The sequence below is a fragment of the Pararge aegeria genome, chromosome 24 (assembly GCF_905163445.1).
Source record: "Pararge aegeria chromosome 24, ilParAegt1.1, whole genome shotgun sequence".
Classification (NCBI taxonomy): domain Eukaryota; kingdom Metazoa; phylum Arthropoda; class Insecta; order Lepidoptera; family Nymphalidae; genus Pararge; species Pararge aegeria.
Genome location: NC_053203.1, coordinates 3,572,359 through 3,589,092, shown reverse-complemented (window position 1 = coordinate 3,589,092; position 16,734 = coordinate 3,572,359). Strand labels below are relative to the sequence as shown.

Below are 16,734 nucleotides of genomic sequence, written 5' to 3'. Positions count from 1 at the left end.
GGCTTCAGCCTCCCTTTGTGGGATCCGGATTGATCCCTTGCACGCACCTCTAACTTGTCAGAGTAATGTGTGTTTAAATCTATATTATATCACTTCCTTTAAGTCTGAAGGAAAATATAATGAAGAAATCTGCACGCCTGAGAGTTATCCGTAATATTCTCAAGTGCGTGTGAAGTCTAACCATACTCATTCGGCTAGCGTGGTGGGCACGAAATAAACCCTCAGAAAGCAGGTGCACCCGCGTTATGGGTTCAGAATGATCACGATTAGCATTTTATTAAGCATTTGGCCCGCGACTTCTTCTGCGTTTGATTTTGTTTTTAGATGTAGCATTCAATTTAGTTGTAGTTCTAAAAAAATTTAAAGTATTCAGTATCGCTAAGCCTTAAATGAGGGGTTGGCTGCTGTCTGCTGAGGAGTTCTGTCCTCTATATCCGACCACATTCATCAGATCTACACAAAGTTGGGGCAAAATTAAATACATCATATAACCTTTATAGTACAAAAATAATAATTTATATCGGTTATAACTTGTCGGAGTTATGGTGTAAAATCGAAAAACACTTTCATCTCCTCTCCCAAAGAAACCGACCTTACTGTCGGGATAAAAAGTATTCTATATTTCTTCTAACACTTCCAACAATAAGTGTACAAAGTTCCATGAGGATCAATTTAGTAGTTTTTGCGTGAAAGCGTAACAAACAAACTAACATTGGCATTTCTAATATTAGTAGGGATAGGGATAGGGATTATTTCATATTTTATCAATTTATTATTGATGCTTTAGCATTTTATTTTAAGGCCTACCTTATTAGATCTAAGTTATTTCTTTAAAATAAACGCGAAAAAATATTCAAGCATCATTCAACTAAACAACTGATTAGGAAGAAGTACTTTATCAGAGATGAAGTCGCTATTCATTAGAGATTAAAAAATAGAGAATTTACTTGTTAATATTCTTTTAACCCCTTCTCACTGTGGGAGGGGACCCGTGCTCTGTAGTGGGCTGGTAATGGAGTTATATGATGATGACGAAGATGATTCTTTTATCGGTTTTATTTTGCTTTTTTGCGTCACGAATACGTGATATACCAATAGCACTATCACAGTATCAAAGACAGATACAGTAGTTCAACCCCTATGGTATCGTGGTGAAAGCCAACATTGTCGTAGTGACAGAGCGCTACAGTCACTACAAAAACACCGACTTGACGTTTTAAAAGTGCTTATATTAAGCCTACTTGAAATAAATGAATTTTGAATTTTGAATTGAATTGTCTAGACCAGTAGTAAAGATTTTTGTACAAAAATCTCTACTAGCAACTGCCATGCGTATTTCAGCCACCAAGCTGCAATTCTGTGTTCCAGTCTGAAGTGAGCGGTTTTTGATTACTGACATTTCAGGTTTAACGCGTATGTTCACTTTGATGGGTATATGGTTTGTTTCTTGTGTGCCCCGCGAACTGTCCGTAGTGCATCGTTATTGTAAGAAAATCGCGAAAGTGCATTGAGGCTATATTGGTCCCTAACTAATCAGGCCAATAAGGGTCTTTCCTTTATCACTCACCCTACATCGCTCTGTCTAGACAGCTTTATTAGACCACTTTATGAATAAAATTCACAATATTTTCTTTAAGTAGGCTTTATTTATTATGCACTTTTGAAACATCAAGTCTGTTTGTAAATAATTAATAAATAAAAACACTACAATACACACTTCGCCACCTAGTCCCAAAGTAAGCGTAGCTTGTGTTTTGGCTAAGATAACTGATGAATATAGTCAAAGTCAAAGTCAAAAATATCTTTATTCAAGTAGGCCCATAGGTGGCACTTTTGATGCGTACATAAGAATTACACGGTAGTAAGAAGATGGCGATAACCACATTCGTAAACTTAAAACTAAAGCTACGAGGGTTCCAAACGCGTCCTGGTCTAAGAAGAAGCCCACAACAAACTTAGCCAGGTGTTTTTTTTTTGTTATCACCATCTGACAATGTCATTTTAAATTATTAGAATAGCAACCTGGTTAGAGCAATAATTTATACCCAAGCTTTTTTATCGATTACGTAGTCCTTTATACTATAATAGGACTTTTCTATAAGCTTACGTTTAATACAAACTTTGAACTTTTTAAGAGACATCTCCAAGATGTAGAACCAAGAATTCTGTTAAAACTTAAAACGTCAACTCCATACCGACTGCGGGGAGGAGGCGCTGTCAAAATTACACAAAGTGATTTAGGCTCCCGAACATTCCTAATTCGTTAATCACTGTTAACACAATTAAAGCTTGGACAGGTTTTATTGGCAATTTGCATATTTACTGTTGTATACGACGAGAGGTTCGGACTGAGACTTTGGCAGTCTTTGTTAATAAGGCTATAATAACTGGCAATATTTTATGGTTAAGGCATGTTTAATATGAGCAGAGAATAAACTACTGTATCTTTATTAGTTACTGCACTTAAACTACAGTTAAATAGTCATTTTCCAAACTTGAATCTGAAATCTTCTTTTTTTGAACTTACTGCCCAGGAACTTAGTTCGAGGAGAATCGATGAGGTTTATTTTAGACACAGTTTTAAACAAATATTTTCCACAACATTTTATATATTGCCAGGTAAAATGTATAAAATTACTGGGTAATTTCCTTGATAGGTACTATAAAGAAGGAAACCGTAAACAAAGTATATCGTATACTTAGTAATTTTACATTTCACTTGGCACCGGCTTAAAAATGTTATGGAATTTTTTTTTATGTCGCTTTTTAGTTGTTCGACAAACTCGGTTCTTTCTTGTCAATTTTTTTATTCATCATATCTTCAAAAAATTCTTATGTCAAAGTATAGTTTTTACTGTTGTGAGTAGTTTCACATGGTTCATAATTGGCGGAGTAATCGAGTATCAAATATACAAAAAAAACATTCAGTTGAATTAAGAACCTTTTTTTTTTTGGGAGCCTGCATGCCTAAGATGCCTCCATATTGTTCTCAAAGGTGTGTGGAGTTCGCCAATTACAGCCTTAACCCCTTCTTATTGTGGGAGGAGACCCGTGCCCTGTATTGGACTTGTAATGGGTTGATATTATGATATAAGTAACTTAATAACCCCAAGAGGTTTCCCGTACCTTTCTTAGACTACATGCAGAGATTATTTATTTCTATGTATCAAAGTTATCCACTCGTAGGTTAAAAAACCGCGAAGTTAATTTTATTAGTTGCGTTTACTATCTAATGCAAAAAGGGCTCCCCGTTAGGGCCGATATCTACTCCAATTACCGGCAGAGGTCGCTAACGGCGCGGAAGATATATCTTTTTACGGCGCGCGCGCACGATTAGAAAATTCCATTATTAATTGACTGTGGTAATTAAGCCGATTTTGTTGTAACTTCCGCGTGATAAAGCCTTTAAAGTAATTTTATAGAACGTATGTGAGATTAATCTGAATACCTTTTACCTGAGTGTTTTTATTGCTGGCTCTTCGGTAAAGTTGCTTGAATGTTCAATTGCAGAAGACGAGGTCCAGAGTTTTGTTACCATCATTATAAAAACCCATGACGCCCTGGAAATTCAAAAAATAGTTAACTAGATTTTGTGTAACAAATTGCAAATTGAATGTGTATCATCATCGGACTATAATCGACGTCAAACTGGTGGGCACAGAGGTATTATCTCATAGGAGAAAGGGTGTAAGAGCATAGACCCACCACACTGCTACAATGTGGTTTGGTGCCAAGCTTAAAAAAATATTAAGATACTGAGTATTCCGCAAGCGGTAATAGCGAGGGGCCGAGTCGAATCCAAGCACGTATCTCTATGTGCGTTTTAAGTAATTTAAATATTATTTGCTTTACACGTGAAGGAAATCTGCATGCCTGAGAGATCTACATAATGTTCTCAAAGGTGTGTGGAGTCCACCAATCCGCACTGGGCCAGCGTGGTGGACTACGGCCTTAACCCCTTCTCATTGTGGAAGGGGACCCGTGCTCTGTAGTGGGCTGTTAATGGATTGATGTGATCGCTGAGTATTTCTAAATACGGCTCAAGCATCATAATATAAAAATATTAAATAGTTGAAGTTCTGTCCAGCATAAATAAGATATGTTATTCTTAACCCTATTTCAGACTAATTGGTTATCCGCTGTAGGTTCACCATTTAAAATCTTCACCACTTCTTCAATCTTAAACACTTCACATTTTATAACTAAAAATATATAGGTTAGGTAAATAATAGTGGGAAATAATTATTATGGAGATTGACAACGAAAAGATATAATATAAAGTGAATACTTGTATATATTTCTATTGCTAGATATCAAAGAATCAAAAGTTACTACAATTGTTTGTTACGTGCAATTTATGAATGCATTTAAATGAACTGCTAAAGAGCTTCATTTTATTTTTATTTATTTATTTATTTAAACTCTTTATTTGTACACCACTACACAGGAAGGAAAATAAAGGACGAATAGCTAGGTAGCTATTCGTCCTTTATTTTCCTAGAAACAGCTTAAAAGCGATCTCTGCCAGGCAACCTTAGGATTAGGAGACAACAAGAGCGAGAACAAATAGGTGGTGTAAAATTATTATAAACCTACATTCTAATAACATACGAATACATAAACAAAATATACACAAATAAAAACATAAAATAAAATATATTTACAAAATAAATATAAAAATAATAAACTAATATATATTATGATTTTGTTAAAAATTACAATTTCTTGTTAGCAATAGTTCTGGTTTTTATACTCACAACAACAGAAAAATTTTATGATATTTTCCTAACAATCGTGTACCTAATTAATATAATATATATACCGGTTCTTAAAAGGTTCCTATGCATCATATCAACCCATTACCGACCTACTGCAGGGCTTGGAACACCTCCATGAGAAGAGTTCAGGCCGTAGTCCGACACGCTGGTCCAGAGCAGATTGGTGGACACTGTTTTTAAACTTAGTAGATTCATGCTTACTATCTACTGTCTACTCCTTTAACCTTCTGGTACAAGTATATTATATGCTCAAAAGGAGATCTCAGTGTAATAATTAAGTAATTAAATTAATTACTCTAGTTTAAAAACAAAAAAATACTGTGTTTTGTCCTGTTAGTTAAAAAACACAGCGCGCGTTTCTAGATTTTGATTATTTCAAATAAGTTTCCAATTACAATGAACTTTTAAAAACTTAATAGGAAAGCAAAAAGTTAAATACATACGTTTTTGGTTAGAGTAAATCACAATTAAAATAAGTACCTAACAGCCTTTCAAGGTGTAGCGTGTATCTAGCACAGACTATCTTGAAATATGATCTTATTATAGTGCAAGTACTTTTAATTCGGTCAGGTTATACCAGCTAGTTTAAGTATCTACGCACCTAGATTGGAGTTATCTAGACGCTCACAAAGACAGCCTATCTTCACAGGGTGACAACACATGCAATAATACTATGTCGGGAATGATAACATAACAGCAAATAATAAATACTTGTCGGTCATACCGTTTATTTATAAGATGTGTCGCATTCATAGTGTAGGTTGAGGAGTGTTGTTTTTTTTGAATGATTCATCGGAGCTTCAATTCAAAGTCAAATTTAGAATGCATACATTTTAAAAGCACTTTGGAAACGCCAAGTCTGTCTGTCTGTAGTGACTCTACCGACAGTTCAAAAGGCAGGTTCTACCAAAAATACCCGGGATTTTTTTTTACAGTTTAACAATCATTTTTCTATATTGTGACCTATAAAAACCTGCATTCAAGCTTTTATGTGATTAATAAATTCATCAATTGGGTAGAAACCACGATATAGTGCATTGTTTATACTTAGGCATATGTGAATCTAATATTACACTCAGTATCGTGATATATGTGGCATAAACGTACCCATCGATAAATAGTTTTTGTAGATAATAAAAACCACAAGCGTTATAAATTTTATTACAAAATGCACACATCAGATGTTTATTTGTATAAAACTTGATAGGGTTCGTGTAGTTTAAACAACCGTTTTAAAAAAGTTTTAAGCTTAAGTACGCCTCGGTTATCTGGCGCAATAACTAAGAACGTGTCATAGTCATCCTTGACGCGAACACATAAGTTTCGCGCTTACCCAAAATAGCTCAACTCAGCCAAAGAAATTTTCTCATCGCATTAAAAATAATGCATATTAGAACCTCCAATATATTTAATAATGTACTATAAATTATTTTATTAATCAGAATCCTATTAGAATTATATTGTAAGTTTGGGGTTCACAGTTTAAACCAGTAAGCTATGTTGCAGTATCTAATAGCTCGACGTAAAGAAACCATTGAGCCAAAAATGAAAAGCTTAATTGATAAGCGTCCAAAGAAGGCTTTTTATTTTTCAATGATAAAATACTGCTAGCTTAACCGATTAGCCCAGTAACTAAATGATTAATTAATTATATTGGCAAGTTTGGGAAATACAAAACGAGTGCAATCTTAAGAATCGCAGTAATACACGTAACAATAAAATGTAAATGTATCACAGTTATACAATTAAAGTTATACTAGTTGCTAATCCTTCATTTCACTTATCTTTTAAAGCTTACGATTGTACATTTATTACTTTACCCTTCATATACTAATAATATAATAGTATAAATGAAGATTCTGAGTTCACACTATAGATGCGCGCAGTAAGCTTTTTTCTGCACGCCCGGGCGGGGTTATCGCGGAAAAGTTGAGAATTTTTCAAAATTTTATCTACATACGTAGGAGAGCTGATAAGACGCTCACAAATGCAATTAGTGATGTGCTTATAATGCAATTATGCAACGAGCCTGTCGACTACGCGTCGTCCTTAGTCGGAAATGCAATGTGATATTCGAATTCAATTTTGTCATTGACTTATACATTAAGGTAAACTCTGTTGGGGTAATATTATTGCTTCCAAATAGCTCGTACAATTAATGGACTTAGAATAATAAAGCACAACACAATGTTTACGATTTATATAAGAAAAGGTCGAATGCCTAAAACAAAATTTGTTAGGGTACCTGTTGAATAGGAATTTTTGCTTCTTGCTTCTTCTTGCTTTATTTTCGTAAGGTATGAAATAATTCCCGTGCATTGCAACCGCCTTATCATACTCCAGATGTGCAGAAACTTTCTAGAAACTCTGACTTCTCACTCCAAATCAGTATTTGCCAAATGGACCACAATTCGCCAGCAATCCCATTCAATGACTGCAATTCCTGACCCGCACTTTCAGCTTTTCATTTGCTGCTTTTATGCAATAAAATGTTACTTGCTTTGACGGTGAAGGCAGCATTGCGCAGAAACCAGAATGCCTGAAAATTCTCCATAATGTTCTCAAAGGCGTGTGAAGTATAGAAATCCGCATTTTGCCAGCGTAGTAGACGGCCTGATGGCCCTTTTAATTCGGAGAGGAGACCAGTGGCCTGTAGTGGGCCGTTAATGGGTAAGCAAAAATAATGACGGAGATGATAAAATGTATTCCTATAAAACAATCATATCAGTCGATTGGGACAACGATGCCCCTAACTGTTTTCTAGTCAAATTTTTGACTCCAAATTTTTATGTAAATACATCACCCCTTCCCTATCAACTAATAAAGTAGTCCAAGAAGTCGACTCCGCATTTCTTGGTGACATAAGTAGCAAATTAGTTTAATTCAAAACATAATTTATTACAATTAACATTAAGTTTATAATTGAAATGTAGGATATGTGTTATAGATCTTTAGTGACGCGTTAAATAGTATTTTTTCGTTAGAAAAAAGATAATGAACACTGTGTTTTAAATGGAAATTTTATAAGGCGCCGCGTTGCCGGTCGGTTGTTTTTTCACGTTTGAAGGTAATTTTCCACAGTTACGTAATACTTTTATTTTTTCATCCCACACATTTTCGGGTTTTTATTCAAAATACAGTTATTCATAGTGCTTTTTTAGTATGAATATTCAAGAAAGTTTGGAGGACAAAAATGTAAGAATTTATACTAATTTTTTGCATCAAGTTTGCGATTTATTATAAGTGATATTTGATAAATATTTACTACTATAGGTGCGTAGATACTATCCGCGTTCTCATTTTGAGATCGCATTCTTATTGGAAAGTGAGAATCATAACTATTTTTGCTGTTCAACAATAGATGTCACTGTTTGATATGAGATGAAATTTTAAGCTTTTTGTTCTCAATTTTTTTTAAATATAATAAGTTTAATTTTTTTTAAATTTCCTTTTAATGGGAAGTTTTTAAAATTAATCTCTTTGGTAGCGGGTTTTATAATAAAATTTATAAGGCCTATAAAGTGTATGTCGCATCGGTTTATTTACTCGTATACCTCAGTTGTAAAGTGTCAATGTTTATTTAATGTTAAAATTTTACACCGTTTATAATGATGTGTATCAGTTTACGCGGCTGTTTTGTTTTGTCGTAACTTTTTAACTATCGAGCCAATTAAGATGTCAATTGCGATAGATTATATAGTACTAATGCGGATATTAGTCGTCAGGTTTATGATATAAGGTTAAAAAATACTTATATGCGCTAAATGACCGATTTTTTATTAATTGCATCATAAAAAATGAGTCAATTTTTCAGATTGTCTTTTTTTTTTTGGACTAGCAATAAAATTATATAACAGTTAGGGATAAAGCTATCCTTAGGTTACTAATTAAACTGGAAGTCTCGTAGTCTTAATTATAAAAGCAGCCAAAGTGGCTTTTCGGCGAGATTAAAACCTTACGCATTCGTTTTTTTATTATTCTTGGGACTTAATAAAAATAACAAGACAGCTTTTTTATATAATTAAAAAAAAAACTAATAAAACATGCTACATTATTTATAGAAAAAAAACACGTGGTTAACAAATAAAAACAAAAAAAAATTAAACAGCTGAGTTCTCAAAATTAAAATTGAAATAAAAAATCCTTGTAATATTCAAAACACGACTTGATTGCGTTGTAAAACATCGAATTAAAGGCCCACATAAATTATAGCGTAAAATTATGCAGCGCTAACAGAGTCTAAAAGGTTATAATCTTAAATAATTTGTCGGCTGAACGGCGTGCATTCGTTAATTGTCGCAAAAAATGCACCCCACGGCCGAGTGAAGGAAAAAAAAGTTACTCAATGGAGGCGACGGCAAAAAAATTAAAAAAAAAAGTAGGGCGGCACGCGTACCACCAATTAAGTCGTTCTTTTTTCAAACGATGTCGAACACGGTTTTTTTTATTGGCTCCAAATGCAAGGGGTGGTGTTTTTTCTTTGCTCCCTTTTGTGGACTCTAAAATGTGTCAGATTAAATGATTTTTTTTAACGATTAGAAGCGGTTTTGTATTGACACGCAGTGTTTAGACAGGGTGCGTTTTTTGCTCTACTTTTTTTAACGTGAGTGTAAATTGCTACTTTGCTACTGTTTAACGGTCGATTTCAATGGGGCGCTTTTTCACACTTTTTCTTTTACTTCCGCTTTTTTAAGTCACCGTTTAGTAACTGGACATTTGTAATTGTTTCTGTAACTGAATCAGTTACGTTAAAATTTATAACTGGCTCAAATATATGCTAAACTACGAAATGTTAAACTTTTTCACAATATGCTTGTAGTATTTTTTTTTTTCAAATACTTTTTTCATATCTTCTTACTAAATTACGAACCGTGTAATTATAAGGAATTACTGAGAAGCAGTGACCACGTATTGGGCAGAGGCTCGAATTCACTTTCGGGGGGCTGATTTCGAATCCCAGCACGCACCTCCAACTTTTCTAAGTTATGTGCGTTTTAAGTAAGTAAATATTACTTGCTTCAACGGTGAAGGAAAACCTCGTGAGGAAACCTGCATGCCTGAGAGTTCTACACAATGTTCTCAAAGGTGTGTGGAGTCCACTAATCCGCACTGGGCCAGCATGGCGGCTGCACCTTAAACCCTTCTCAATGTGGGAGGACACCCGTGCTCTGTAGTGGCCCGGTAATGATTTGATTTGATGTGATTAAGAGTTTGAAGCCGACTACCCTAGTTTTCGTTCTAAAACCTGGACTTTGATGACAAGATGTTTCCTTCACCGTTGAAGCAAGTGATATTTTAATTACTTAAGACGCAAAATTAACTTAGAAAAGTTAGAGGTGAGGCCCTCGGAAATTCAAGTCAAACTCCTACCCAATGCGCTATCACCGTATACCTATATATATAAAAAGCTTATGTTTTTTTTTCCACTTCATGTTAGGCCTTGACTGCAATCTCACGATGGTAAGTGATGATGCAGCCTAAGATACCGGGCTAACCTGTTATGGAGTATGCCAGTTATATTTAAACCACACCGTTATCGGTTTCTACGCGACATCGAACGGGGCACGTCTTGGTCGGTAGGGTGGTAACGGCCTCCCACCAATTCAGACCAGAGAAACCTCAGAAATTATAAAACGCAGATTGCTTGAAAGAGGAGGTGTTTAATAAAAGCTTTGGTCCTAAGGTGCTGGAGTGGCACTAAAAAGCGCAAAAAAGGAGTGCACACCTGCTCTTCCCGCGGGCGTCGTACGAGGCGACTAAGAGAATTTAACAGCAGTGTATTTTGTGCTACCACTACCATGTACTGCAATCACGGCTCCCTTTGCGAGAGGCCTATAGTCCATCAGTGGACTGTTATAGGCTATCGATCGATTGATTAATTAAATTTAAAAGAAGCGTGACGTTATATTAAGAATTCAGTTACGTAGTTATCGATCCCAACACAGACAGACATACGGCTTTGTTTCAACGGCGGGTATCACTTGTCACGGAATAGTACCATCAATAACGTTTTAAGTTTGCTTGGTCGCTAAATATGGAAAAGGAGTTCGTTTCCTGGTTTTCTCTTCAAGAATTTATGCTTTTTTTTTTTTGGAAGAAAAAATCTTTCTGTTCTTTTAGGTAAGGAGTTTTTAAGGATAAGATGAGGTTGAAAATAAATATAGTTTTAAAAAAACGTACAGTCGTATTAAGGTAATATCAGTTAAATAGAAACTTTTTTGAGCAAATTATCCTTGCTATATCTAATACGCATTAACAAACGGCTTGGGATAAAAAATGGCTTATGTCACTTTTCATTGTTATAACTATCTATAGAAAATCACGCAAATCCGTTGATCTGTTGCTTCAAGAAAAGCAGCCCGACAAATAAACTTATCAACAATAAAAATACTCTTGGGCAATCTCTCAACAATTTTTTGGTAACCAATTTATGGTATGTACCGGAGTAACAAAAACTTCTTTCAATACTCATTTTTCTGGCCGCTCTCTACAAAAGATTAACGACATCAAACTGATTTCCAAAAATACACCATCATCATCCGCAGCCCATTAACGTCCTACTGTTGGGCACAGGAGTCGTCTCCAATAGCATAGACCCACCGCGCTTCTCCGATGCGGGTTGGCGAGAAAAAAAAATTACATAAATCTACATTTTTTGGGCATGAACAGTATAATATGAAAAATCATAATATAATAATAAACACACCAAATAAAAAAAATTTCAAATTTTGCACGCGACTTTTTTTGGGCTTATTTTGGGGTTTCTTTAAATATTTAAGGATCCCCAATCATTTGAAAATACAAATATTATTTTATGTCAAAAAAGACAAAAACAATATTATGAAAAAAAGATAACGACCGATTCTCAGACGTACCGAATATGCAAAATAAAAATTTACAAGAATCGGTGAAGCCGTTTTGGAGGCGTATATCCCCGAACTCTACGACACGAGAATTTGATAAATAAGAATTTTCGTTTATTTGTGCTGCTTGGTTTTTTTTAAATCGATAACAAATAAGATTATTATCTATTAATATGACTTAATGTCTAAATTTTGCATGTTGATGTATTACCAGAATATGTTGGAACTTTATATCCTAAACACCAATAATTTACCCATATTTAGCAAAATAAATATTTCATTTCATAAATAATCAAAAATAAAGCCGTCGCCATACACCTCACATGAACCCTTCACAGTTCACCAAAAATCATTAAAAATAGGTCGCGGTGCGTGAGCGTAGTGCTTTGCATCATTAACCCTCTTCATAATAACTTTTGTATCGTTCTCATAAGCTAGGCATTAACCTTGTTATTCCATGCGACTTCGTCTGCACTTATACTATCTATTTTCTCTCCGTTCATATTAATATTACCTATAGTTTGTTTTGCTTATGTGTTCTTCTGTATGAAAATAAAGTGTGGTAGCCCAGTGTGGGGACAGAGTTCGAGTTGTAATCACACCATATTATCAAAATTAAGCTTAATTTGCTATACTCCGCGAACAGCAGGAGAATCTGTATGGTGTAATTTATAATTTCTTCTGTATAATCCACACCAAACAGATCCTCGGCAATGTACCCTCTCACGCACTTTTCACTCCGGAGCATCCTCAGGAGATGTTGACTTTACAATGAATAATTGTTAAGTTTACAAAGCACAGATTCTACTGCTGTTCGCGGACTACAGCAAATTAAGCTTAATTTCCATAATCTTAATATATATAAATCTCTTGTCACGATGTTTGTCCGCGATGGACTCCTAAACTACTTAACCGATTTTAAATTATATTGGCACACCGTGAGCAGTCTGTTCCAACTTAAGAGATAGGATAGTTTAGATTTTTAATTATAGTCGCAATTTTATTTTATTGCAAATTATTTTTCTATAATTAATTGACAGTCACATGTTATATATATATAATACTACTATACTAATTTAAGGTTTACCGATACTGAATGCTTTAAAAACAAAATGAAACGCAGACCAAGTCGCTGGCAACAGCTAGTATATTATGTATTTCTATTCAATATGTAATCACACCGGCAACCACACCCTTCCCACCGGAACACAGCATTGCAACAATGCTGCTTAGCGGCAGAAATAAGCTTGGTGGGTAGTACGAGCTCTGCCACCAAGAGGTCCATTACTGAATGTTTTGAGGGAAGAGCATAGAACCACCACGCTGCACCAATGTTGCCTGGTGGGCAACCCATTTAATATGTCTTCATAAAACAAAATAACAGCTATATAAGCCTATAGAATTTTGAAAATGGAAACAAAAGTAACCTAAGTACGTATTGTCAAATCGGTTCCGCATAAAAAACACACTTTTGATGCTGACCCTTTGGCATATGCAAATTAAAATCTCAAATAGTTATAACTGTACAAGGGTGCTAATTTTTTTTTGTTTTTACCTTTTGTCAAAGGTAGGAACCGGTCCGAACCGGCGTTTAGAACCGAGATTCCCTTTGTTATCCATGAGAAACTGAGATTATAGATAAAAGATGTTTTGTTCGTTTGAATTTTGATATGTGTTTTGTTGGTCGTTACTTCGTTACGTGAGAAAATATATATCTTCGCTCGTTAATGAGATTAAAGATGATAAAGTTATATAAGGACTGTCTAAATGAATGTTACTGATTAACCAGACATTTTCTGATACCCCATTCCCAGTTTCTACGCAGCTTGTTGGTAACATTTTGCCAGAAATTGACGGCCGATTGGCGCAGTGGGACCATGCTTTCGGAGTGCAAAGCTGTGGACTGGATCCCCACAACTGGAAAATGTTGTGCGATGAGCAAGACTGTTTTTCAGTGTCTGGGTGTTTATCTATATTATAAGTATTTATGTATATTATTCATAAAAATATTCATAGGTCATGGTAGTACACGTAAAACAAGCGGGGGCTAGATGACGACGTGTATAATGTCGTAGTGTATTTATATTAATTTAAATAAACACAGCTGAGTTCTTAAATAATCATGATCACTATCATCAATTCATTATGGGCCACTGATGACTGAAGGCCGATTGGCGCAGTGGGCAGCGACTCTACTTTCTGAGTCCATGGCCGTGGGTTCGATTCCCACAACTGGAACATGTTTGTGTGATGAACATGAATGTTTTTCAGTGTCTGGGTGTTTATCTATATTATGAGTATTCATGTATATTATTCATAAAAATATTCATCAGTCATCTTAGTACCCATAACACAAGCAACGCTTACTTTGGGGCTAGATGGCGATGTATGTGTTGTCATAGTAAATATAAAAAAAAAATACAGGGCACGGGTCTCCTCTCAGAATGAGAAAGGTTTCGGTTATCGTCCACCAAACTGACCAAGTGCGGATTAGTAGACTTCACACACCATTGCGATGGATGGATGGATGGATGGATGGATAGATGGATGGATGTTTGTTACTCTTTCACACAAAAACTGCTGAACCAATTTGACTGAATTTTGGAATGGAGATAGATTATACCCTGAATAACATGTACGTTACTTTTTATCCCGGGAGAATGTACGGATCCCGCAGGATTTATGAAAAAACCAAAAAAGTTCGTAAGAAGCCGCGGGCATCAGCTGGTAACTTATGAATTCCCAAAAGGTATCCATTGGGAATTGAATCCAAGAAACCAGAGCTTTGCGCCAGGTCGGTTGATAAAAAGGGAAGAGTACTAACCTTTATAGCTGTTCTAGTACTTGTAGCACAGGATACAGAGTAAATGAAATATAAAAGTGTAACATTAAGGCTTAACAGCTGTCCCGAGTCCGAGCGACGTGTTCCCGAATGGTTCCATACTTTCTTCTTTTTTTTTATTCACAAATCATATTATATCTCGTATACTAAAATATCATCATCATCATTAGGTGCCATCTTCATTTTGAAGTTCGGAGGTCAGCCGGTGGAAAATCGAATGCTGATGTTACATATTTTTCAATTCCAAGTAGGTATGTCCGGTCCACTCTCTTATATCGTCGTACCATTTCTACTATACTAAATATATAAAGCTGAAGAGTTTGTTTGTTTACTTGATCGCGATGATCTTAGGAACTGCTTGTCCGATTTGAAAAATTCTTTCAATGTTGGATAGCCCGTTTATCGTATTTATAATATTAGTCAGAACCACATCAAAACGTTATAGAGAACTCTCTGTCTTGCAAGATCCCTTGCGATTTGTTGATAAGTGAATTAATATAGGCTTATTTAAAATGATTTAAAAATTTAAATCCCCCGTTTTTATATATAGTGTACATTATAATACTAGTCCAGTTTTTTCATTTGTTACCCACATGGGCAGTAGGGTATTAAAAAAAAATTTAATTTGTAATTTTGTTTCGGCGGCCATTTGGGATCGATTTTCATCAAACATACTTAAGAATACTCTCGACTAATACACCTTTCAATTAAAAAATCTAAATCAAAATGTGTTCATCCGTACCGGAAATATGATGCTACAGACAGACAGACACACACATACATACACGTAAAACTTATAACACGCCGTCGTTTATGCGTCGGAAGTTAAAAATAAAAGTTGACAATTTCAAATTAAAATGTCTACAGAAGTTGTTGTAAGATGAAAACATCTTTTAAAGTAATAAATGACCAAGCACGGGCGTTTGTCCAGGTGGGCCTGAACAAACGCCCTCCAGACCGGAACACTGAAGTTTGGCAGTAGTAATACCCCGGACAAGATCTGTCAAAAAAAGCTCTAGTACCTACTACTAAAAATATATGAGCATTTTACAGCCATTGTGGCAAGGCCCCTAAAGTACGTAGGGTCAATGGAACAAGTTTATTTGACCGGATATTGCTTTTACGATATCGTTTATTGTGTTTTATAATAAAATTTGGTTATGTAAAAATTTATGGAATATAGGGGTGATAGCCTAGTTGGTTAGGACTTCGGTTTCAATATCGGGCGAAGCGGGTTAATACCACAGCACGCACTCTAACGAAGTTAAGTTCGAAGTTATGTGCGTTTTAAATTAAATATCACCTGCTCCTAGGATGACAATAACAAAGTGTACTTTATATTATAAACACCTAAGACAAATCATTGGACCTAGTTCTTAATAGAGATATTTATTTAATTTCTTTCACATTTGTTTTATAAAAAAAACCTAAAATAAACTATATAAAACGTCATCGAAACCACCGCAGCGAGGCACAGTTCCTAAGATGCTGGCAGCATTGCCCCTTTGGATGGCCAAACTAATTCGTTGGCCATTGATATTTTTTTAAATATAAAATTTTAATGTTGTTTTTAATTTTTTTTGTATTATTTGCAATTTTTAATTGATTTAAGTTAGTATTGATTTAAGATCGTAGTCTACACAAATTTACTTATCTTCACATACTGTGAATAAATTTATTTGATTTAAGATCGTAGTCTACACAAATTTACTTATCTTCACATACTGTGAAGATAAGTAAATTTGTGTAGACTAAATTCTTAAATCAATACTAACTTAAATCAATTAAAAATTGCAAATAATACAAAAAATGTTGTTGTAAATGTTTTGTATTTTTGTTCTCATATGGGTATTTGTCCTGAATTAAAAACTATTATTATTATTATTTCTTGTTATCAATTATACAAAATAATGTTCTGAGATTTATAGTGTCATACTAAAGCATTGTAGCAGTTATTATATTACAATTCTAGAAATTGATGTCCAATAAATTTAATTTAAAATTAATAACGATGTCAGAAAATTGAGGTCAAAAGAAAAACAAAAATAAAATTATCTCCGTGCATTTTCCGGGATAAAAAAAAACATATGTGCTATTTATTCCACAAAATAATTAATCTCTGTGCAAAATTTTATAAACTCGATAAAATAGTAGTCTCTAACGATTATAAAGTTTATAATCAGAAATTTATTACAAGCATTGACCTAAATATACATTTAGATTAAATATGAAGTCCTTTTATTGTATCAAC

The 16,734-nt window shown here is 34.5% G+C and overlaps 1 protein-coding gene across 5 annotated transcripts in view; it reads left to right on the top strand.

Annotated features, from left to right (window-relative positions):
* Positions 1-16,734, top strand: part of LOC120634529 (zinc finger protein 628-like) — a 154,962-nt gene that overhangs the window by 35,307 nt on the left and 102,921 nt on the right. For 4 of the 5 annotated variants that reach the window (XM_039905208.1, XM_039905206.1, XM_039905207.1 and 1 more), the window contains exon 1: positions 7,822-7,845. The exons of the other annotated variant lie outside the window; for it this stretch is intronic. The gene's annotated coding sequence lies outside the window, so the exon portion shown is untranslated. Of the gene's footprint in view, positions 1-7,821; positions 7,846-16,734 lie in introns of those variants that run through there. 5 annotated transcript variants of the gene reach the window in all.